Below are 26,302 nucleotides of genomic sequence, written 5' to 3' on the forward strand. Positions count from 1 at the left end.
ATTTTATTAGTCAACGTCCACCTTTTGTCAGAAGCTTGTGACTTCCGTCCACCGAGGAGAAAGAAGGCTAAACAACCGGAGAGTCTCATGTACTATAGGTGATACGATACTCAAAGTCAATTTTACATTAAGGAACCTTATTGTTCCAAGTTGTTCAACAATAGACCCTGTTCATGTGAAAATGCTAACTTCCTGTTTTAAGACCAGATGTAGGGTTGTATATTTCCTGTAGCTTTATTTTGCGGTCAATTGCTACTGTGAACATGGACTCCAAAATCATGTCCAAAACACGAAAACGGAAAGATTGTGTTAAGTTACAAAGAGCAGAGGGTGGAACTTCACTCAACACAGGCCGAACTGCATTACAAAATCAGAATACACATCGTTCACATTCAGAAGCACATCTCTGTATAGTCACAGTTCTTATGATTTAAACAAGCAAATTAGTATTTACGAAGGGTATGTTGTGATTTACCTTCAAAGTTACAGTGGTCCCTCGCTATAACGCAGTTCACCTTTCGCGGCTGCGCTGTTTCTCGGATTTTTTAGTGTAACTTTGCATGCCTTTTCTTTTTTCTACAGCGGATTGTGTTCTGCATCCTGATTGGCTGCAGACCACTGTTGATCTCCTCTGTGCCGTCTCTCCTGTACAGTACAGAATCGCTGCATCGATCACTAGCAGTGTGACTCTGAAGAAAATAACCATCGCACAAAGAGTTGGACTTCTGATTCATTGATTCATTAATGATTCATTGATGTTGAATTGCAGCTGTTCTATTCCCATGTTCTGGACCTGAAAACAGGATTTGACCTTTGGTTTCATTCTATAATACTGGACTTATTTTTCTACAAAGGTTTGAACTTTGAGAGTGTTTAAACAAGAGAGAAACGTGTGATAATGTTCATGCCTGTATGAGAAAAGTGTATAGTGAGTGATTTTACAGCCTTAAAACATCTGTAATAATTGTAAAAGAAAATAAAGTTGGCTACTTTGTGGATTTCACAGGTCGCTGATTATTTTTAGAACATAACACCCGCGATAAAAGAGGGACCACTGTATACAAATACTGAGAAATATAGAATTTGAATCCTTTCTCTCTTTTGCTCTGAGGCGCGGTGGAAAAAATATGACAAGTCGGTAAACATCATCTACAGATATATTCGGTAAATGCCCAAGACATCTTGAGAAATGTAAATCGGCGCTTGATTCATCCATTTGGTTGACTTGTTTTGGAAAACCCGACCGTAAACAAGGAGCGAATATCACACCGGAAACGAAGCGCTCTACAGGAGTTCCCCCACCGGAAGTAGCATATGCTAAGTCTATTTGTAGATACAGTTTTTTTGCAGATTGATGTACCTCCACCCATCTGCACTTCTGAGAAACTCCACCTGTCGAGAACACTCTTTTTATACCAAGTTGTGTTATTGACCTGTTGCCAATTAACCTGAATAGTTGAATAGCTGCAATATAATTCTTAAGCAGTTTGCCACAATGTGTTTCTTTTTAGTATCACTTATTTTCTTGCCAATTGTTGCACTTCAACTTTTTTGAGATCTAAAATGAGCTAATTTTTTTCATGAAACACTAAAACATCCATAACAACAATTTAATATGTTTTCTTGTGAATGAAATATTGGTTTATGAGATTTGCAAATCATGGCATTCTGGTTTTGTTTGAGTTTTTTTGACATTTTACACAGTATACCAACTTTTTATTGGAATTGGTGCTGACCAGTTTTACCTAATATTTATATATGACATTGTGTGATAGAACTTTATGGAGAGACAGGACGCACTGAAATTACCTTAAGCTCAAATGTCAGTGTTGTGACTCTGGTATTAGTCAGGGATGCTGAAATCAGTAGCGGTTTTTGATACGGGTGGTTGCCCGGGGCGGCATCGTGGTGGGGGGCGACATCACGGGCATCGGCAAAAAATAAATAAAAATAAAAAATTGCTCGTACTCATGCTGGCCAGACATCAGCCAGCGCATATTGGGAATGGCATAGGCACCGATCAGTTTTCTATCGCCCATTTGCTGGGAGTAAGGGCGCCCTCCGTTTGCGAAGTGTGCCTGCTGCTTGCGGCACAGGGAGGAGAGGGCGGGGCGGCTGGGGATTCTCTGGCTGGCTGGAGCAGCATCTAATAACCAACTCGCAAAATAAAAACAAAATAACAAACATGAAAACACCAGACATCATGATAGAGACTTATAATTTGCACCGATGTTTTTTCGAAATTCTATACACGAAAAGTGAGCGCGAGAGCCCTCGGTGCACCTGCTCGCTGCTGAAGTCAAAGTAAACTTTATTGTCATCTCCGTTACATACAGTCCAGTATATAGAGAGACGAAACGACGAGGCTCCAGTTACAGCAGTGCAAGTAAACAAACAATAAATATAAGAAGAGTAAGAAAATAAATATACACTTTAGGACTCGGGGTAAAGGGATCAATAACAATTTAAAATTTATAATTTACAGTTTGATGATTTAAAGTCTCACACACAACAAAGGGGAGGGAGACCTGCTTCTTCCAAATAGAGCACATTTCATTCATAATGATGTAAATCCAAGCCCATCATATATTCATGATTTGAATCCTGGGTTGTGTGAAATCCCAGAAATAAACCCTAGACAAAGCGCCAGAGGGAGTGTTTGCCCGGGGCACCAAACAGGCTGGGACCGCCTCTGGCTGAAATGAACTAGTTTTGTCTTAGAAATTCACAGTTTTAAATGCTTTTATGTCCATTCCAAGTCATTTTGCCTTCTGGTAAATAGTACTGTGTTAACCAATTAGTGAGTGAAAGTTTAGAGTAATATTCTACTTGGAGAAGCAATTTGAAACAGTTTGGCTAGTGTGTTGCTTTGAGATGAAAACCTTTGTTTCTGTTGTGTTAAAATGTATTGTTATCAGTATTTATGTAGGTTATATAGCTATATGAATGAGATTGTATTCTTTTTTTTTTTAACTATTCTCACAAGTTAGAGTACAATCATATACATTTACTGGTAACTTTACACACACCTGTTCTACAGCTTTTTAACATACTGTTTTTTGAAATTCAGTTAAGTTTTGTGTAGTGTCCTTGATCCAACACAGCTGATACAAATGGATAAATGACCTCCTCAACATGGCTTGAAGTTCTCCAGAGGCCTGGTAATTAACTAATCATTTGATTCAGGTGTGTTGACCCAGGGTGAGATCTAAAACCTGCAGGACATCAGTCCTTAAAGCCTGAAGTTGCCCACCCGAATGGACAAACTGATTTGAGCTTGTTGGTAGGGTCAGTATTTGGCGTAGGCAGCATGAAAGGATCCATCCCTCCTTGCATCAAGATTTCACCCTGGTGGTGGTGTAGGTGTCACCCAGGCTACCTAAGTATGCGGCTGACCATGTCAATCCCTTAATGAACACAATGTACACAATCAAAGATCATATTATCTCAGTCACCAGCTCCCAGTTCAATAGAGCACCTGTGGGATGTGGTGAAATCGGGGGTTCACACCACAGATGTGCAGCAGACCAATACACCACACCTGTGATGCCATCATGTCAAAATGGACCAAAATCTCTGATGAATGTTTGCAACACCTCGTTGAATCTGTCCTGTGAAGAATTAAGGCAGTTCTTAAAGCAAAAGGAGTTCCAATTTAGTAGTAGAAAGGTGTGCCTAATAAAGAAGTGAGTATGAAGTATGAAAATTACTTTGTCCTCTTCACAGCCCTGGCTGTTCAAGCTGTTCAAGGAGGACCTCGAGTACGACTTACCAGAGGGGGAATTAAATGACCTGAAGCCCTCTGTTCTGTGTTACAGAAGAACTTGCTGCTCCTTTGGCCTACCCCCGGGCAAAGCTGTTTGTATAGTTTAACAAAAAAATGAATTATTTGACCTAATCCGAATCATCATATGTATCATTTGTTTTACTCTTTGGATCTTAATGAAGAAGATTGTGATTTTTATATATCTGAATTAGTCACAAGACAAAAAATAAATAAATAATATAAAATGGCTGAAATTTCTTTCATATATTAATTTGAGAAAAGCAAAGGTTCTCATTCCTTTAGTCTTAATCTTTATTCTTTATGCTTCAATAATATGGGCCATAAGAAATGTTTAATTCCTTTCTTAGTTGCCCACTCAGCAGATGATTATTATTAGAAACATAATGTGCTCTAAATCAGTTTAAAAAATCTATTACATGTATGGGATTTTACATGAAAAAAAACTAAAAATCAATATTAATTACATTAATAAACTTTCTAGATGGGAGATCGTATTCACTGGATTTTTTTTCTTGCCTGATGGCATTCCTGGTGGCATTCCAATATTCGTGACAATGCCAGGATTCATCGGGCTCAGATTGTGAAAGTGTGGTTCACGGAGCATGAGAAATCATTTTCACACATACAATGGCCACCATGTGAACTGACCTTAACCCCAATGAGAATCTTTAAGATGTTTTGGAGAAGACGTTGCTATTTTCTCATCATCAATACTGAGAAATCTGAAAAACTGAAGAAAATCGGGACAAAATACATTTTGTGACATTAAATAAGCTTATCCGAACTATGGACTATGTTTTTGGCCAGGCTGTGCACTAGTTCATACGGCAAAAAGTTATTTAATTACATGTTAAAGAATATATAAAATATCCAGTATCATAAGTAGAGCGAAATTGCAGTAACTGTTAGTCTTAAGAGGGAGATAACTGGACTCTGACATTTAGTATTCTGCAAGCTTTGTTAAGCCTTTAAATACACAGAGGTGTTTGCTGGTCTCAGTACTTCCCTCGCCATCTGTCTATCCTCTGATTCTTTGGTCTAAGAAAACTAGAGATATTCTTCTTAGTCTCTTGGTGGAGCATTTCATGTCCCATTTGGCAGAGATTCATTTGCACTTGATATCAAAGTACGCATCACTCGCTTGTTTATTAGTCAGTGTTTAACAACAAAACAACAGCATGATGTTTTGGGCATAGTCAGGCAAATGCACAACTTGATGTTCATAATAATGATGGCACGACCTTCATGTTTCTTTACTTTAATATTGACGTGATAATATATTTCAGACTAATTACTGGACTGGGAAACGGATTTGTTTTGGAAGAACCACTGCCGAAAGAAGTGTTTGTGCTGAGTGAATGCACACTGGATAAATAACTACAAACAATTACATTGCCAACAGGCTGATGCTAATGGGAAAGTCATTAGGTCTGAAGGTATTTAGTCATAAAGTATTTGACAGATTGAAATGTTGACCTGAGGATTATGCCAGAGGACCATGACGTCACAATGAGGATTTCAGTTCATCCAGAAGAACAGTTTGTGAAAATACATCCATAAGATGGATTGACCTAAAACTATAAGTACGAACTGTGTAACCCAAATGAAGCAAACTGAAAAAACTTTAACACGCTGTTGCAAGTGAAAATCTTGGGTATTGCTAAAGTCAATGGTTTTTTTTTTTCTGTTTTCTTTTTTATTTCCATGACAATCCATTATTTTATTTTATTTTTTGGATGGTTGAAACATTTCAGCCTGAACCTAAACTGTGCACCTCCTGACATTGCCTTCCCTTAAAAGCATTATGTGACCATCTTGCAAGTCATAAAAAGCTTCTGGTATCAGATAGCTCAGTGAAAACGTATTTGTTTTCATACAAGATCCTCCTGCAGTATGTATCCACTCCTAACGACTAAAGAGCAGATAAACTTGTATTGATATGTATTGTACTAAGTTTCACTGCTGGAAAAAAAACATCGAGAAACATCATTTGTACTGTCATACTAGTCTTCCTCATCCTCTTTTCATTTCCCATAGAGTGGTACCATACATCACTGTTATAAACTGATACATAGGGAACATTAAACTCAATGTATTGTCTCTGACTAGCTGGGTTGAAAATGGCAGTGTTACATAATGCATTTGCCATAGCTAGAGTTAGGTCTATTGTCTTTAAAGGGACAGCACATCCCAAAGTCAGATATAAATGTTTTTCCTCAGGCCTGCAGTGTTATTTACTTCATTATTTATGTATTAGTTTGGTGCTTCCTCAATTCAAGGTAGGTAGCATCTAGTTACATTATGCCTAATATCTCCACAAACTACGCAACTTATACCAAAATAATTCAGATGGATAAACAGCAATACAAGCCAGAACTGTCCCTTTAGCAAAAGTTAAGACAATCAAGATCTCATTTAAAGATGCAAAGACTTGATACTGACATTTAGCTTTTTTTATTTTGCAAAGCGGCAGTTTAGGTAAAGCATTTATATTCTACCTCAATAGCAAACACCATTCTTAAGGCAGACTGGAGAGTCCTCGGTCTGCAACTTCAACTAAATCCATGCACGTGCGTTAGTAAGGAAAATGGAGAGTCCGTGGGCAGTTTGGAAGTCAGATGATTTATTTATTCATTTTGGCATTCATGAGTAAACTGCTAGTTACTTGTTAGTTATTTAGTTACTTGTTCAAACGCGTTGCTATAACAACGACCACGCACTTTAGGTGGTACTCTCTTGTATCGGAAAACCAGTCGATCCAAGTAGGTCCAAGGGGCTAAAGCAGACTAATTGTAATGTGGGATAGTTTAGCTCATACTTTTCTCACCTAAGTGTGTTTTTCTGAATAATAAAGCTTGTAGTTGCAACGCTTCTTCTCAAATCTTCGGGCCACCTAACAGGGGGAATACATGGAAATACATGACAGCCTTCAATTTATGTTAAAATTTAGTCTTTATAAGAAGTGTCAAGTTTTTTTTTCTTCTTTTTTTGTTCCCAAACAACAATTTACTAAGACTGTTGGCATTTTGCACTAGACTGAATCAACAACAAAGTCATGCTCTGCTCCTACCAGGCACTGCATGCCTCCACTCTGGACTAAATCTCTGACTCATCTCTCACTGCTGCCCCTCTCACTCTCTCCATCAATCCATCTTTGAACTTCTGGATTCTCTTAACACAGGTGTCTTTGCCTCTACACAACCTCCCACAGTCAGAGCCACAAGCAATACTGGTTCTTGAAGACTTGGATTTCTGTGGGAAAAAACGGACACATGAAAGTAATGTTTATGCGTCTATCAGTGTTCATGAACCTTTTTCTGGTGCTTTGAACTATAGATAGTTCAAGTATAGTTAGTTACACTAGAAATCACATTGGTATATTTTCCCTATCACAGACAAAAGACTCTGTGTTGTGCTTCATAGCTTTAAATACAGCCCAGTATGTGTTTTATTCTTTTAAAGAAATCTAATAAAAGGAGTAAAATAAAGCTGACAGACTTGAAACTTTCCAACATGCCTGCTATATGGCTGCCCTATGCCTATAACATATTAAACCGTGGAGATTCTAATTGCTACAGATAAGGACTGCAGCATTTATTCAAATTAATCAATAGTAAATAGTGCAAGTATCTGAAACCATATTTAATGATTTTTCCAGATACAAAGCTGAGAAATTTGCAAGTGCAAAAGACTGTGAATTTAATTATTTTAAAACAGTGGCAGGAAGTATTTCAGACAGCAGGTACACAAATAACAGACAATAACAGGATTTTAACCAGCAGCAGAGAAAGCCAGCAGGAAATTTGTTGCACAAGAATGAATTCCACAAGACAGTAATCTTAGTAATATTCAGTTTGAACTATACCTATTTTCACAGTGAGAACATCATCACTAGGTTTAATTACTCTTGTTTTCCCATCATTACCAGATGCATAAGGAAATGCTGCAACAGCAGTTGTTGCTAATTCCTGCTTGGGTTTCCGTTACAATGCTGTATATGTGCAAGCTTCTTCCAAAAGTTCACCTTTATTTTATTTTTATTTATTTATTTTTTGGGATGTTGTGAAAAGATAAAGAAGCTGAATGTTGTCCTCACTCTGTCATATCTGATGGATCTGTGGCTGTGTAGAAAGTTTTGCCCTAGTTTGTAAGTGAGGAGGTCCGGGGGTGAGGAGGAAAGGTTTGCCTCAGGCAAGCGCAGCTGTGTGGTGGGCTGTTACTGGGAGTCTCTCCCAACCCACTGGGACAGAAACAACTCTCTGGTCAGTTTCAATCTCTGACCTATACCTGGACAGGAAAAAAAGTATTTTATTATTTATACGCCTGATATACCCCACACAGTGTCTCTGAAATCTAATTTCTGAATCCCTCTATCCTCGATTGGTTTGTTCCTTGTTTTTATGTCTAGCAGACTTGCAATTAATATTTGTTGCTCTCCAGTGTGACTCGGGGATGATATTTAATGGAAGATCGATGCTTATTTTCTTCAGTATTGTTCCAATTTCCTTTTCAGTCACGGAGCTGCTCGAACTGATATAGACAAACGTTAAATGTGTTGTTTCACACATTTTCTGCTAAAACCCCAACTTGTGTTTTGAATGACAATAACGTGATAGTGAAAATTTCGATTATAAAGTTAGGGCTCTTGCAAGAGGTGTTTTTGTTATATAGGAAAAGGAAAGAAATGAGGCAAAATGTACTCAAAAGTGTTAGATTTCTGTTAGGGGGAAACAATAACTCTCACAAATAACATCAGTGCTTTGAGTTTTATTTCTTTTTCACCTCTGAAAAAGGTTAAAGGGTCATTGTAGCCAGGATACTTTTCATGGCTAAGGAACACTCGCTGTTTGTCAATCGCCCAATTGTGGTAAACACATAAAAATTGCATCTCTGTGATTGATGTCATCCGTTTTTAAGTGCTCCCATGTGTATAGTTTATTATATGAAACTGAACATCCACTTAACGTCAGCACACACTGTTTAAGGCAGCATTTAAACGCCCTACACTTGTACCTTCAGAAACAGGTAGTGGGTGTACTGATATGCTTTTCATTTCAGCAACTGCACGTTTCAACTCTGATCACCCTCGTTTAAATAACATGAAAACACTGCCTGTTTTGCCAGTGCATATTCACTTAATTCTTTTTTATGTCCCTGCTTGATGTCTTAATATTATATAAAAACAACTGGAAACTTAGACATGTTTCTTAGGCGTGCATTAATAATGCATTTCCACTCAGCAAACTGCAGGGAAATGTACTTTGACCATTTTTTTCCCAGCTTATGTAATTGTTAAATATTTAAGAAGCACATCCTCCAAACATAAGGTTGTGTCACTGGAATGACATGCATCTAGATTAAAGCTTATTGCCCTTGTGAGGCACTGCTGATTTGACAGTGCTGTTGCTGACACTGCTTGCTTTGCAGTCAGCTCTAGCATCTGCTAGCACATTTGATGGTACATCAGAGGACACAGCAAACATTGACAGAAACATCTATCTTTCCTGGCAACCTGTTTTCCTAGATTTATTCCAGTTTTGATGCAGACTTTCATAAATATAACATTACAGTGATCACGAACAGCTGTGTTATTTAGCCATACCACATAAGAACTGGAATATATTTTGCGTTTTGATGCTTTGTCCAAGGGATGCAGGCCCCATTACTTTGAATAAACTCCCACTCTGATATCTGATAATGATAATGTAGCAATGAATTAGCTATATGAATACTTGAAACTCAATTACCAGAAACAATTCCATCTGTTACTCTTAACCACTAACTGGCCTCCGTGTCAGCTGTATGCCTCGTTCGTCTAGCCCTTAAACATTCGCACAGTAAAATATGTCAATTTACTTAATCTTAATTTGAGTGAGTGTGTAGTTTATCCTAGCAGCTTTAATGAAATTGAAATCATGATTACACTGTTTTACATTGAATAATGTAATATTCAAGTTTTATGCTTTAAATAGACACATCAGCATCATTAAGATCTAATTACGAAACCACAGGAAGGCGTGATTTGAAAACCTTAAATGACAATTCAGCTACTGCACAACTTAGTGCTGATATTGAGTTAATTAAATGACTGCCATGGAAGCAATATTTGCTTTTAAATTGAGAAAATAACATAATGAAGCATGCAATATCTTATTCATTTATTGTTTTCTTTGCTATAATTTAATGTTTTACGAAGTAGGATAGGTTTGATAAGGCTAATTATCATTATATATATATATATATATATATATATATATGATAGAGGCTGGGGTCTATCACACCAGGCAAGACCCCAGGTGCAGGCTGTGTAAAGATGCTCCAGAGACAATCCAGCACATAACAGCAGGGTGCAAGATGCTAGCAGGCAAGGCATACATGGAACGCCATAACCAAGTGGCCGGCATAGTGTACAGGAACATCTGTGCCGAGTATAACCTGGAAGTCCCGAGGTCAAAATGGGAGATGCCCCCAAGGGTGGTGGAGAATGACCGAGCTAAGATCCTGTGGGACTTCCAGATACAGACAGACAAAATGGTGGTGGCTAACCAACCGGACATAGTGGTGGTAGACAAACAGAAGAAGACGGCCGTAGTGATCGATGTAGCGGTTCCGAATGACAGCAATATCAGGAAGAAGGAACACGAGAAGCTGGAGAAATACCAAGGGCTCAGAGAAGAGCTCGAGAGGATGTGGAGGGTGAAGGTAATGGTGGTCCCCGTGGTAATCGGAGCACTAGGTGCGGTGACTCCCAAGCTAGGCGAGTGGCTCCAGCAGATCCCGGGAACAACATCGGAGATCTCTGTCCAGAAGAGCGCAGTCCTGGGAACAGCTAAGATACTGCGCAGGACCCTCAAGCTCCCAGGCCTCTGGTAGAGGACCCGAGCTTGAAGGATAAACCGCCCGCAGGGGCGTGCTGGGTGTTTTATTTATATATACCGTATTTCCCGGACTACAAAGCGCACCTAAATATTAGCCGCACAAGCTAAAATCAGGGGAAAATCCTGTTTTGTACATACATTAGCCGCACCTGACCAAAAGCCGCAGGTGTTTCAATGTTGACTTATCATATGTAAGAGAATATGCACAAAGGGAATTATCTGGAAAGAGATGGCTGTTTGGAGACATCACTTTTATTAATATTTTGAAAAACAAGTTATGGGTACATATTTGCACATGTAGTACATAACAATAACCTACAGCACACCAGAACAATAGATTCGGACTACCTTTTAGGCTCAGGTGCAGTGACACAGCTTTAACAAGAAGAAAAGTCAGTCATTCACCACCATCTTTCTCTTCTTCCTGCGCACTAAAACCACCAAAGTCCTCTTCTCCAGTGTCGGATACAAACAGGCTCAGGATGGCTTCGTCATCCACTCTTCTTCTCTCCTTCGTTGTCACTTTCAAAACCAAAGAAATCCTCATTTACAGTGTCAGAGTCGAACACCCTCAGAAGGGCCGTGGCGGTGTCCTGCTCTCCATCATGCAGCAGTCCAGCCCTTCAAAATCCGTTGGTGATCGTGGATGTTTTCACACTTTTCCACGCTGTCAGAATCCACCGGTGGAGTTGGGCATAACTTGCTTTTTGGGCATAACTTGCAAGTTTATCGCCGCTCATCATCCACGCCTCCCGCTGAATGCGTAGCGCTACTTTGAAGTTTGTTTTTCGCGCTACTTCGTACGGCACTACGTTGCCTGGCGGACGGACATGTGACTAACATACCACTCTTGAACCCCGATCCTTCCGCCAGGCAACGTAGTGCCGTACAACAGCGGAACACACAAAACAAATCGTCTTACGATATGACAAAAATCACGGACAATCCATAGAAAAGCCGCACCTGACTAAAAGCCGCAGGGTTCAAAGCTTGTGCAAAAAGTAGCGGCTTATAGCCCGACATTTACGGTATATATATATATATATATATATATATATATATATATATATATATATATATATATATATATATATATATATATATATATACACACACATATATATATATATATATATATATATATATATATATATATATATATATATATATATATATATATATATATATATACACATATATATATATATATATATACACATACATATATATATATATATATATGTATATGTGTGTGTATATATATGTGTGTGTGTGTATGTATATATATATATATATATATATATATATGTATATATGTATGTATGTATGTGTATGTGTATATATATATATATATATATATATATATATATGTGTATATATATATATATATTAGGGGTGCAACGATACACAAAATTCACGGTTCGGTTCGGTTCGATACTTTGGTGTCACGGTTCGATATTTTTTCGATACAAAAAAAATGTTCATGCCTTTTTAATTTGTCATTTATTAAAATTATAAATATATATTTTAACTCAAAAGTACAGTTTTTAAATTTAACCCTAACCCTTGTGCGTGTTTTTTATTTTGACAGCGAATGCGCACCTGCGGACCACTTATGTGCAGCCCTGGTTATTTAGCTTGTCATATTGCAGCCACAGAAATTATTTTGTCCATGAAACCATAAAGCTGCACTTTCTTTTTGCCTTATAGTCTCATTTGTCATAACTTCTCCGTTTTGTGGTAAGCTTTTCTTTGGCTGTCACTTCTTCACCCTGACCTGTCTTATGTGGCTCAGCAGAACTAAAATATATATCTGTCTGTGAAGGTTCTCAGTCATCCAGGTCATCGTAGTCAAATATAAATCCTGCTGCTTTTACACACGGACTCACATAAGCTCAGCGATTCTCTGCGCGATCAACCTCTCACATGTTTAAGCTGCGGGAGATTTCACTTGTCATGTTTGCATAGTAAGCTAACAATTAATAAGACGATGTCAGAGGAATTGGTGCACAAATTATCATCACTCACAGATCAGTGCTGTCGCTCTCTATACACAGTTCGCACGATTGCAAAGTGAAAGCAAAAAAACAAGCGCAAATTCAAACGCGATTTCAATATGTCACATATTGACAGTGGCTCACCGATGCCAATGACATAATTACCCAGCTACATTTCTGAAAGAATGCAAAAGCATTGACATATATTTTTCCTTCTTACAATAGCCCGACGGGCAGGGAAGAGATAGATTTTGGTAGCCCGACTGAAAAAATCGCTAGCCCCAGGACGTCAGGCTAGCGATATTGCAAGCCCTGTATCTGATTGAGGAATCATGCATCTTTGGAAGAGAGAGTTTATTACAGAGAAATGTCTCTTTCCAAAATAAAAGCTATACTATCCGCTTCTTCTGGGTTATATTCTCAGCAGCATAAGGAGAATCATGTGCTAACAGCTGTCTAAATGACTCGGCTAAAGTTAGTAGCATGCTTGTTGTTTTTGTCTTTGCACTAGGATGATGTCGGCGTAAATGTGCAGTCATATTCGTTGTGTTCCCACTAGTGCTTTCAGGTTAATCTCGTTGAAATGACCTTAACACCACAACATGGCAAATCTCCGTTAACGAGCTACCGCCGATCGCCCCGTGCATGGGGCTAGACGGCCAACACGTTAACGAGCTAACTGCGCTAACACACTAGTTCCCACCCATGTAATTGAGCATTGCATGGCACATCCAACATACTGTTTTACTTTAGTCCATGACTCGCTTACCTTCAGGGTCATACGTCACATGAAAACCAAAATAATTCCAAACGCCAGATCTGAATGAGGGTGGGGGAGGTGCCCTGCGCTCTTCCTTCTGACTATGCTGTCTGTGTGGAGCGCTCAGTGGATCTGCGCTCGACAGTGCAGCCTAGGCGGAGTAGTCGAACGCAGATTCACTGAGCGCTCCACACAGACAGCATCGTCAGAAGGAAAGTTGATAAAATAAATTACAAATGTTGTATTGTTCGATACATACGCGTACCGAACCGAAAGCACTGTATCGAACGGTTCAATATCGATACGAATATCGTTGCACCCCTAATATATATATATATATATATATATATATATATATATATATATATATATATATGTATGTGTGTGTGTGTGTGTGTGTGTGTGTGTGTGTGTGTGTGTGTGTATATACAGTGGGGCAAAAAAGTATTTAGTCAGCCACCGATTGTGCAAGTTCCCCCACCTAAAATGATGACAGAGGTCAGTAATTTGCACCAGAGGTACACTTCAACTGTGAGAGACAGAATGTGAAAAAAAAAATCCATGAATCCACATGGTAGGATTTGTAAAGAATTTATTCGTAAATCAGGGTGGAAAATAAGTATTTGGTCAATAACAAAAATACAACTCAATACTTTGTAACATAACCTTTGTTGGCAATAACAGAGGTCAAACGTTTACTATAGGTCTTTACCAGGTTTGCACACACAGTAGCTGGTATTTTGGCCCATTCCTCCATGCAGATCTTCTCGAGAGCAGTGATGTTTTGGGGCTGTCGCCGAGCAACACGGACTTTCAACTCCCGCCACAGATTTTCTATGGGGTTGAGGTCTGGAGACTGGCTAGGCCACTCCAGGACTTTCAAATGCTTCTTACGGAGCCACTCCTTTGTTGCCCGGGCCGTGTGTTTTGGATCATTGTCATGTTGGAAGACCCAGCCTCGTTTCATCTTCAAAGTCCTCACTGATGGAAGGAGGTTTTGGCTCAAAATCTCACGATACATGGCCCCATTCATTCTGTCCTTAACACGGATCAGTCGTCCTGTCCCCTTGGCAGAAAAACAGCCCCATAGCATGATGTTTCCACCCCCATGCTTCACAGTAGGTATGGTGTTCTTGGGATGCAACTCAGTATTCTTCTTCCTCCAAACACGACGAGTTGAGTTTATACCAAAAAGTTCTACTTTGGTTTCATCTGACCACATGACATTCTCCCAATCCTCTGCTGTATCATCCATGTGCTCTCTGGCAAACTTCAGACGGGCCTGGACATGCACTGGCTTCAGCAGCGGAACACGTCTGGCACTGCGGGATTTGATTCCCTGCCGTTGTAGTGTGTTACTGATGGTGACCTTTGTTACTTTGGTCCCAGCTCTCTGCAGGTCATTCACCAGGTCCCCCCGTGTGGTTCTGGGATCTTTGCTCACCGTTCTCATGATCATTTTGACCCCACGGGATGAGATCTTGCGTGGAGCCCCAGATCGAGGGAGATTATCAGTGGTCTTGTATGTCTTCCATTTTCTGATGATTGCTCCCACAGTTGATTTTTTCACACCAAGCTGCTTGCCTATTGTAGATTCACTCTTCCCAGTCTGGTGCAGGTCTACAATACTTTTCCTGGTGTCCTTCGAAAGCTCTTTGGTCTTGGCCATGGCGGAGTTTGGAGTCTGACTGTTTGAGGCTGTGGACAGGTGTCTTTTATACAGATTATGGGTTCAAACAGGTGCCATTCATACAGGTAACGAGTGGGGGACAGAAAAGCTTCTTACAGAAGACGTTACAGGTCTGTGAGAGCCAGAGATTTTCCTTGTTTGAGGTGACCAAATACTTATTTTCCACCCTAATTTACGAATAAATTCTTTACAAATCCTACCATGTGAATTCATGGATTTTTTTTCACATTCTGTCTCTCACAGTTGAAGTGTACCTCTGGTGCAAATTACTGACCTCTGTCATCATCTTAAGTGGGGGAACTTGCACAATCGGTGGCTGACTAAATACTTTTTTGCCCCACTGTATGTGTATATGTATATATATATATATATATATATATACATATATATATATATGTGTGTGTGTGTGTGTGTGTGTGTGTGTGTGTGTGTGTGTACACACATATACATACACACACACACATATATTGCCATTTATCCTTTACTTGTATTTGTGTAAAATGTGGATTAAATGAAAATCACTTGCACATCCTTCTAAACCTGCAAAGTGTTGTGAGTTGGCACATATTATGCTATTTAAAATATTTTTGTAAGACAATTATATCTGACAATCACCTGCTATTTAACAGATTTAGAAACTGACAGTTTGAGTTAACATGCCTACACACTGTGCAGTGTTGCTAATCTTATTGGTTCATTATCAATCACACTACGTGTGACATGATCTAATAAATTTGTGTAGAACATTAAGACCGATGTGTGTAAACTGTACATGAAAATACCTGCTGAATAAAAATGCTTTTCCTCCAGCATTTCACTCAGTGGGATGGGAATTGATAAGAATTTAGCGATTCTGATTCCAATATCGACATCAATTATCATTTCCAGTCCTTATCGATTCTCTTATGAATTTTCGTTGGCTCTGCTTTGAGAGTCACCACGATTGCTAAGCAGCATATCAAAGACATTACATATGAGCAAATTAACTGATGGTTGGTTTTTTGTGGGTTTTGTTAGTTCCAAAGACACATGGAACAACATCTCATTATATGCTACATTCCTGTTCTGTGACTATTATCGTTGGTCTCACTGTGAGGTATAAAACCACCCTTTTTCACCTATGATCCAACTGTAGTTTTGTCGTGTTGGTGCCATTTCTTCTGGGAAAGCACTAAATTGCACAGCCTATACCAGACTTTACATGGAAAAAGGGAAAGCTTTGACCATTCATGAGCTGGTACTTTAGGAACTAAATTCTAAGAACACTTTTAATTAATAGAATACTATGTTGATGGTGGAAATCAAGAGACTCTACCAGGGAACGGAGAAATTCTTAACTGGCTATAGTTATTGCAATTTTACCTGATAGCCCAGTTAAACTTTTGTAGAAATAGGATAGCAACCTCACTGTAACTGAGACAAATCTGTAGTTATCCAGCTAACTTCCACACCACATGCTCGCTGGACCTGCTAGCCACCTCTTCCTCACCAGACTGCTGTTAAAATATACGAAACTGTGCATGTCCTGACCTAAATCTTTAATATCTTTTTATTCTTCATAGCAGGAGAAACATAAGAAATAGTGCCATATGACATTTTTTTTTTTAAATTGAATTTCCAAATGCTATTGGAAAAAGAATCTAAAAACAAATAAAAAATAGAGTAAAATAATCGAATGTTGCAATAATAATGTAGTTCATGCTTCTTAGAACTGCATTTATTGCATAAATACACTAGTTACCTATGAATGAACATATCGCACTGCTTTTAATTCATTCATTTATACTTCTCTGACATGTACCGCTTAAATCACTTCAGTTGTTATCTCAGCTGAAGAACCTTGTCAGATATGTGCTCCAACAGTGGATTTTCCCTCCACAAACTATTAGAAAACTACTCTCTATTTTATTTATTAATTTTTTATGGCAAACACTACATTTGAAGCACAACAGGGGCCAAGGACAGAGCATATACTGTAACAGTTTTATTAGGAAACCACAAAGTTCAAAGATGGATTGGGAGATGCGATCTGCCAACTCCAGAGGTTTTCAGTCAAACTGAGCGCACACCCACATAATGGGGCCCAGTATGTGTCAGTGTGTGCACACTAGGCTCCGGCATTCTAATGGGCCAGACACCCCGAGGCTGTATGTGGGTGTGCGCACTGTACATGTGTTCATGTGTGTCAAAATGTAAGCGTGTATATGTGTGTGTGTGTGACTGTAAGTGATAACTAAATGGGTTTTTGCCTCTTTTGGCCCCCATCCGTGACTATAACAAAGCATTTTGTCTTTTCCCAAGGGTTATTACACATCACAATGACATCAGGGATACACACCCAAGAGTGTTCACTGCTTATTGAGTGAACTGAGTTGGTTATCAATTTATGGTTGAAGGGAATAATATATAGACTACACATCATCTAGAATCTCGGAATCATAATGCTGCGTTACAAAAACAACAACTATATAGTATTGGCTGAATGAAAAAAAACTAATCTTGCTGTCACTCTAAATAACACTGCATTAATCAGTGACACAATACCTTCCCTCAGAGGCATGCACTGGCAAATGGATTCAAGATCAATTCCTCTGCCATCTACACACACACACACACACACACACACACACACACACACACACACACACACACACACACACACAATTAAATAACAAAACTAAGCACACAAAAACTGATACACATCTATATTAAATAATATATATATACAAACGTGGTTTCTTCGACATGTAGTTTAGGGAAAAGTTTAGCTGCCACTTTTAGAAAAGTTACTTTAAAGTTTAGTGCTGTCCTTGGTTTTTATGGAGTTTGCTTACAGGCCAAGAGACTCAGTGAAGGTTTGCTAACAGTCATGATTGTAAATGTTCTTTGTCTCCCGTTCCCAGTACAAGCAGAAGAGCTTATGTACTTCAGCGAGCCCTTTACTTCCCTGACAAAGGAAAGGTTCTTCTTTTCAGACTGCTTTTCCTCCAGTCATTGCTATTTTGTAATCATTGTCCATCTCTGACGTCTTTCTGCAACACTGCTCTTTTTGTGCGACTCAGTAAAATGATGGCCTTTGTTGATGAGTCTCAATGAGCTTTCACCGACTATGATCAGCACTTTTTTATATTTTTTATATGTAGCTTCAATTTACAAGAAACACAAGCATGAGTAACTGTTGTCCTTTTGGATACTGTATTGGAGTTGTTCATACTCGGGTCCTCTGGTGTGTCATTTTCTTCATATACAGTCATTCTTTAGGGTTTTTCTGTTTGTTGTTTTTCTTTGCACTGAGAAGCCACCAAAATGTCATCATTTGTCCAGAGTCCTGTTCATTTCTGGATACTAATTCTTTTTTCTAATAACAGACAGCCATTGTTATCAGAAAATCATAATTGATGTGTAAAGCATCTGCTCATGCCAGGCCACTTCACTTCTCCTGTAAATATATTTTTTATTAATAAAGTGAAATTAAACTGAATTAATTTATTTCCAAGTATAGCAGGCAGTGGTATCAAACAGCCTGAAATGAATGTATGTCATGAATAATTCATATTTTAGGAAAACTGAAAGTATATGAAAGTATAATAATATATCTTATCATTCAGAGGTAGTTCTGTGTTGACAGGGCAGCAGCAATAACACCAAGGTTATATTTTATCTTCATGATTTTAAATCAAACTTTTCATTTTAATACGGCATTTTAATTGTAAGTTAAGATTAAAAAAATATAGGTGAACAGCTGATTAACTTGGAGTCACTAGTAAGGGTTCAATTATTTTTCCAATTATTATATCCATGGTAACGTAGGTGAGGGAAAGACCAGGAACAATTTGAAATGACCCTTTTTTACATATGACCAACATGGAATGAAAAACAAGTAATTCTCAATGAATCCCAGATTACAAAATTATTTCAGGCCACTGAATGGACATTATTAGTTGCTGTCAGTTTTAATATGTGGCCTCCTCCACATACTAGGAGGACAAAAAAGGAATAAATAAATTACCCATAGTTGGAGGCTGAAAGAGTGGCAATGACAAGCATGTTTACATAGGTTGCATACCCTACTGTGTAGGCTATGCACAGGTACACACCTATTTACTGTTATCATTTAGATTAACTTTCATTATTCTGAGCAGAGCTCACCCTTTGATATTGATACCGACATCGGTTGGATCCAAGTGGAATCAAAGGGACCTTAGCACCCCCATGAACACATAAACTATAACCTCACTTTTACTCAAAATGAGTCTTCAAGTATGGGTCATGACTATTAGTATTGCAAAGCTATAACAGGCTCATTTTATGGACCTGCTAATGGCATGTTGAATTTTTAAAATTCCTGTTTAGGCATAGAAACTAAAATGTAGCTGGTTAGGATTAGGGACAGATTATAGTGCTCTCAACACCCCCAGTGATGAGTTAGGATTGACAGACCTGCATCACTAATGCCAAAACCCTCTCTATCACTCACTGAAGATTGACAGTATAAAACATGGAAGTTGCTACTCTGACATCATCTGTTGACTTTGAAGTCCATTTTTGACACCTTGAGATTAGCATTTCCACCATCGCCATCTAAAAAATGGACGCGTTGGACAATGAAACTATGTGCTGGTTGGAAAAACCTTATCTAATGAGCATTCCCTGGATAATGCTCCTTTAAAAAAATAGTATTACCAAGATTTAAAAAATAGAGTTAATCTTTATTAACAATGTCCCAAAATGATTGACTGAGCCAATAAATTCAGCAGGAACGTGTTTACAAAGGTCAAAACAGAAAGCCCTTTTCCCATACACAGCTGTGATTATCTGGTGGCCTTTGAATGAAATACAGGTTTAAGGCAATTTCGCATTTCTAAATTTTTCTAACCTGGAAGCTGCCTCCACATTTTATACTGTTCATGGCACAAAAGCATGGATTTTTAAGCACCACCACCAGGTTAAAGTGCCAGGTTTAGGATTTTTTTTTTTTTCAATTAATGGCTTGTAAAGACGTTTTCTTAATTATCTACCATTTTAATCAGTATGTCCACAATTGCAGTATGAAAACACTTTAATAAAGCTTAAAATGTAAATTGTTTGTCTTTGCTGAAAAAAACAGCAAAGATAAAGCCAATGCCAACAAAAAACAAGCAAAGAATAAAAAGAAAGAAATTAGAAGATGCAATTAGTCATTACAGCTAGTGACAAAAAACATCTACTGTTTTGTGCTAGTCTTTTTATGAGGTACATTTGCAAAGATCTACTCCCATGCATTATTTGTTTCTCTTTTTTGTGCTTTTTGTGTATTTTTGTTAAATAAAGGGGTCCCATTATTAAATCTAAAAGGGAAAAGAAAGGAGCCATGCAAAATGCAACTGATTGATCATATCATGATAAAAGGTCATGGAAGTATTATGCTTTTAGGTAACAGGGGTGAACTAAATTCTAAATAGCTGATCTGGAAGAGGAACAAATCCTACTAAAGCATAATACAGGAGAAAAAAATGACAGACCTACATTTTTTTTTCCCCTCAATGTTTTGGTCTATTGTGGTTGTTCCTACTCCATCATGTTCGTAATATGGCAAAAACTAGAAGGCAGAAGTGCAGCGTTTCAACCTTGGTCCCTCACCCTGACTGCATAAAATTTGTGAGATATGAAAACGATGAGCCTTGCAGCCCTTCTGTTGGGTATGGCTCATGAAAATTGGGGGTTTGGAGAGGGGTGTGGAGCACATCAGAGGGCTGGGCTGTCAGAACACCAGCCCGCTCCATGAATCATATAAGGTGGTGGGAGAAGAAAAGAATGAAAGATGGAGAGGTGAGATGTAAGTGATGGTGTAAAATGGTTTGATGGGTTGAGCATAAAACGGGGCAGAAAGAACACGTCGCTGTCATGGATCACAGGGGGAGGAAATGAAGTCGTAACACTGCCTGATATGCCCATTACCATACAAGTGGTTCCCCGTACTGGCTGCGAAACTCCTCAGCCTAATGCACGACATTGCTGCTGTCCGCTAAAAACCACGTAACTCTACTGCTGTCGATTTTTTTTTTTTTTTTTTTTTGAGAATTTCAATTTTAAAAATGTATGTGCTCATGTGAAGACTGAGCTTAAACTTGTCTCTGTCAGCATCAGCACCTTTTCAGAATCCATCTGAAGCACACAAAACCCCATAGCTGTCAAACTTTACAATAAATCCATCCAACAATGTATACTGTCTGTACAGCCTCACCGTTTCCTCCTTGAGCATCTTCTATTTTTTTTCTACACTTCGTAGACAATTTTTTCCTGTCCCAAATTCAGTTCCTGCCAAAGAAGAGCATAAGAAACTGGCACAAGGACAAAAGTGACCCTCCTCTGTTTGCCTCAGTGTGCTGTTGTGCATTCGATCAGACCCTACAAAATCAGATCTAAGAGGAAGTCACAAGCAATGATGCCACTGTATCGATTTTAATTATCCCATTACTGAGCCTGGAGGTCTTATAAAAACAGATAAGCTAAAGACCTCCAACTAATTATATACAGAGCAGCATCATGCATTTATTTTGCTGTTGATTAAATTGTTTCGATTTATGTTAAATAACAGTGTGATTCAAATGCAAAAGGTATTGGGTTTGACAGAAGGGGAGCAGGATGCGTGAGAGAGGGAGAGAGGTATGAGATGGATTAATCTGAAAGCACATCTTTTTTTGATTTCTGTTTGGGCTCGCTGTCTGATGGAAAATAATGCTGTGTTGGTGAGGGCATGTTGTTTCAGGTATAAGTAAAATGATGAAATATCCATGAAGGCCTTTTTATACTGCAGCTCAGAGTGTGAGGATGTGTGAGATCTCAGACAAAGCAATGACACTTGGAATAGTCTAATGCGAGCCTTTAAAATCAAAAGAAAATTGGGGAACCAGTGATTAGTTTTCCTATTATTTGCAATAATCACAAGATTAACTGTAGATTTACCCAAAGTGCTGTATTATTTATGAATTATGCAGGAAATGTTTGTAGTAACGACATAGATTTTCCGCCATAACCTTCCAGGTAACCTGGAGTGCACTTCCCGAGAAATGTAACTACAAGTTGGGTCGACTGAATGGCTGGAAAGTTGCTTCATAGGGTTAAGAGGGCCTTTCAGTTATTCATAAGTTGTGACTCAGATTTTCCGCTGATGTCTAAATTAAGCCTTTGTAAATGACATTATGTTATAATGCAGCAAAAAATATTTGCTATGGTAGCAGTGCCTACATCAGGCCCACACACACACACGCAGACACACACACACACACGCACACAGTAATGTTTGGGTAAACTATGTGTTTTAGTATTTCAGCCACATGTAAATGGCATTTTATGTCCCTGAAAATTGAGCTTGTGTAGAATTCCTACCATGCTGACGATAGTCTGAAGATGTTTTTCTGCATTTACATGTGGATAAGAAAACTGAATTTTCTTTCACCAACATATCACCTTTTTTGACATGAGACTAACATGTTATTGTTTGTAGTTTTCTGATTGGCCTGCATTTCTATATTGTTAGGGTAGCTTTGGCATCCTCTTGACAGTAATTTACATAATTTGCTTTTGGCACGTGGACAGATATTTTAAAACAAAAGTGGAAAACTGCTCCTTTTAAAAAATATCCATGTATATGCAAACATGTAAACATAGCCTTTAGTGTCTGTTTTGACATTTTGTCCACACAGTTTTCAGTTTTAGATCACTGAAAACTGCTCTTATCCATGATGAAGATTTTCAGAAATTATGTTTCAGATTTACGCAAGGATAAGAAAAAATAAGATTTTGTCCTGTAATGCCAAAGTAAAGCATTTTTTGTTTTGTTTTTTGTTTTTTGCTTGCTTGTTTATCCAAAACACTGTGATAATCCTGAAAGCCAAACTATTTGGGTGAAAACTGAATTCCAACCGCTAGTCCCAAAAACTGCACTTCATCAAATGACCAAAAGACAAGTCACTCCCAAGACACATTTGGCCTCTGTAGCTAATTTCCTCGTTTATAATGACTGTTGTGATTTTAAAGTGAGGTGTGTTGCTGCTTAGACTGGCAGGTAGGTAACCCAGATGGGTGTAGCTAGCTCCCATCTCCCAGACTGCGCTACTCTGAGTCATTAAACTAGATCTCTTGATCGTGTTTGAGGTGTCAGTACCTTTTGGAGGATGAATCAAATTATCTGATAAATAATATGGTTTGCTGTGTGGTGGATTGTATTAACGGACCATCCAAGAAGCCTTCACTCCAATTCTGGTGAGTGTCTGTGCAATGCACACATTACAGTTTATGGATGCAGCTTGGCAATGCTACCTGATGAAGTAAATATGATCACTTCTGAAAAATGATGCTTAAAAACACATCAGAAACCAATGGAGGATGTTCACATTTTATGTGCAGTCTGTAGTAACCCTCTGACTTTTCCTCTGGTAATGTTTATGGCCCACCTCGGGATGTAATAATAGCCAAAGCCCAGACAACAACTGTCTTCTCTAATCCTCTTCTGTCATTCAAAACATGCCAATATAGCCAATTACAGAGCACAGCTGCTGACATTAACCTTTATGCATTTTTATTTTTTAATCTATTGAGACGAGATGAAAATGCCTGTCTGCATGCAAGTCATTTTTATACGTAACCTGCATTTCCAGGTTTAGCTGGCTTAGTGCGGATTCAGTCTCAGAATGGCAAAGAGAGGAAGTGAAGAATGCAGAGAGAACAGAAAACAGAGTGGTAGAGAGAGGCAGAAGCAGTATGAGAGAGGTGAAGAAATAGGAAGTAGCAGAGTGGAAAGGTGAGGGCGTAAAGCTTGAATGCTTCAGCACCATTGCCACCACAAACAGTGTTGACCTGGAAAGCCTCTGCTTGGTGGAAATCAGCTTTAAGAAACCCTTTTAGAGACCTCCTCAGGGGATTAATACTGTTTTGGTGTTTGGGGTCTCTCTCTCTCTCTTTCAGTCTTTTGCTCTGCTTTGTGTGCGTGTGTGTGTCCATCACATCACAAGGTGCATGTTTGCGTGTGTCTATATATGCATTCGGTGTTGATATGCCCATGTGAAAAGAAAAAAAAAGAGCGCACAAGTTGAATTCCTGCAGAAGCTGCTGTGTATGTTGGCGTGTGGGAGAGAATGCATGGAAAGTGAGTCAGCGAGCAAGAGGAAAGGCTGATTGGCGTTTTGGCATTATGTACAGGCAGAGATGCAAGGGACACAGAAATGATTCCGTTGGTTGTATTAAACCTCAATCTCAATGAGCAGAGTGTGCGTTCTACAGTTTTTAGAGGTCAACTCATCTAAACCTAAGCTGCGAAGAGTTCGAATCGAAGCATAAAAGGAAGAAAAGAGCACGTTTTGGGTTTTTTTTTTCCATTTCCTGCATCGTCTTTCTTTTCCCTAGCGTTCGTCCATTCAAGCACATACAGGCTGTAATTACTATCCACCAGTTAGGAATTTATAACTCATGACTTTGAATGGAGTGCAGTCATAAATGGGGCATTACTGTCTCTGTGTGTTAATTTAATGGGTAATTAATTCTAGTTTATTATAACTTATTTTTAGAGCTTTGAAAATAATTCATTTTAGTTATGTTAGCATTGTACTCACCATTAGTGAGTAAATAAATAATCTGAAAAGGCAATAACACCCTCAAGGGCTGGGAAGCAAAACTAGTAATCACAAATTATAGATATCTAAGTGTGTTCACCTGCTTTGCATCCAATTACATAAGAGGACTGGATAGCTAAATGTTCAGAAGGCTATGGGCGTATTTGTCCAAACAATGTGGGCTTTGATGTTGCAAATTCCCAAACTTCACCAGTAATTTATGGTATGTTATCGTGTAACCTATGAAAATAAGATCCAAGTTGTAACAGCCCGGATTCAGGTATTGTTTAACTAAAACTCCCATCAGCGCGAAAGGGAGACGGAGCAAAGACAGGAAGATAAAGAGCGAGAAAACCTCCTTGTGCATTCTTTCACAGCTCTTCTTATCAGCGCTCCCCTAATCGCGGGACAGGGAATGGACGCGGTCCAGTGAAAAGCTAATTATCACTGACAACAAATGTCACATCAAACAGGTATTATGTGAGCTGCATGAATCCTGCCGCACTCGGCGGATCTCAAGCAACAATTTTCACGACTCTGGATGCTAGATTACTTTTGACAGAAAACATACAAATAAAACATTACCAGGGCTTACAGGGAGAGCTTGCAGAGATACCCACTGAGTAAATTATTCATACATTGACTTACTGAAGGAATGAAAGCTTCTGTCTTCTCTCTAATCCCCAGCAAAGCTTTCGGTAATAGTGCAGCGCTCAAGAGTTGCCTCTCACAAGGCTCTATTCATCAAACTTTCCAATGTATGAAATCAGTGTCTGACAGGCTTTTGAAATCCTGCAGCTCCTGCATTATTATAGCGTTTAGCCTCAAACAGCCTCTCAATCTAATGACTTCTCTGCGATGGTGATTGCTTTGATTTTAATTGGGATGTTCTCAGGGTGCTGCTGCTTCTAATCCAGCTGTCTCCCACCAGTTAGACAAGGGTTCCTCACGGTGAGCCTTTATTTCCACTCTGAAACCCATCACAGGGTAGCACGGTTGCCCTGTTGAGTTAAGTCACGGGGGATAGTGGGGGAAGGAGCGGTGCCATATGTCACAGAGGGGTGCAGTCATAGGCAATTGAGAGATGAAATATAGAATCCATCAACGTGCTGGAAGTGTCAAATGAAGAACGTCCTCAGTCTCTGGAGACAGAGTTAGGGTATAGTGAAGTACCATTTAGCCTGTCCATCCTTGAAAGACTAAGCCATGACCCCTCTGGGGGAAAAATAAAGAGCAGGGAGGGCTTAGCTGGTGCATGTCTGTCTTCAGACATTTGAATGATCATAGCTGGGCAGAGTTGTTTGTCCTGCTGTCTTGTTGTGAGAATCCACATCGTTGTTACTCGCCAGCAACTTTAATACAAACTGTTGTAACAAGCAGACTTTTTTTTTCTTTTGTTTTTTTCATATACGGTCTTGCAATTATTTCTCTGTGTTTGGCTGTGAAGCCTTTTATTATTTTTGTCATGCACAAAATACTCATATTAAGTGAAAATCTTACCATCTGCCCAGACACAGCAAATGTATTTAATTTGACAGTATTTTGGCACCAGCGAGACAATAAAACAGATAGACACACTGTAATTGTATTCCCTTTTAGA

The 26,302-nt window shown here is 38.8% G+C and overlaps 1 protein-coding gene across 1 annotated transcript in view; it reads right to left on the reverse strand.

Annotated features, from left to right (window-relative positions):
* The window catches only part of LOC146662507 (uncharacterized), a 54,922-nt gene extending 29,330 nt beyond the window's left edge, over positions 1-25,592 (reverse strand). Inside the window, exon 1 of the transcript XR_014913381.1 lies at positions 25,351-25,592. The gene's annotated coding sequence lies outside the window, so the exon portion shown is untranslated. The remainder of the gene's footprint in view (positions 1-25,350) is intronic.
* Positions 25,593-26,302: the final 710 nt, after the last annotated feature.

Source organism: Rhamphochromis longiceps, linkage group LG9 (genome assembly GCF_057381845.1).
Source record: "Rhamphochromis longiceps isolate RC_006_pf linkage group LG9, R_longiceps_female_GT1.1, whole genome shotgun sequence".
NCBI lineage: Eukaryota > Metazoa > Chordata > Actinopteri > Cichliformes > Cichlidae > Rhamphochromis > Rhamphochromis longiceps.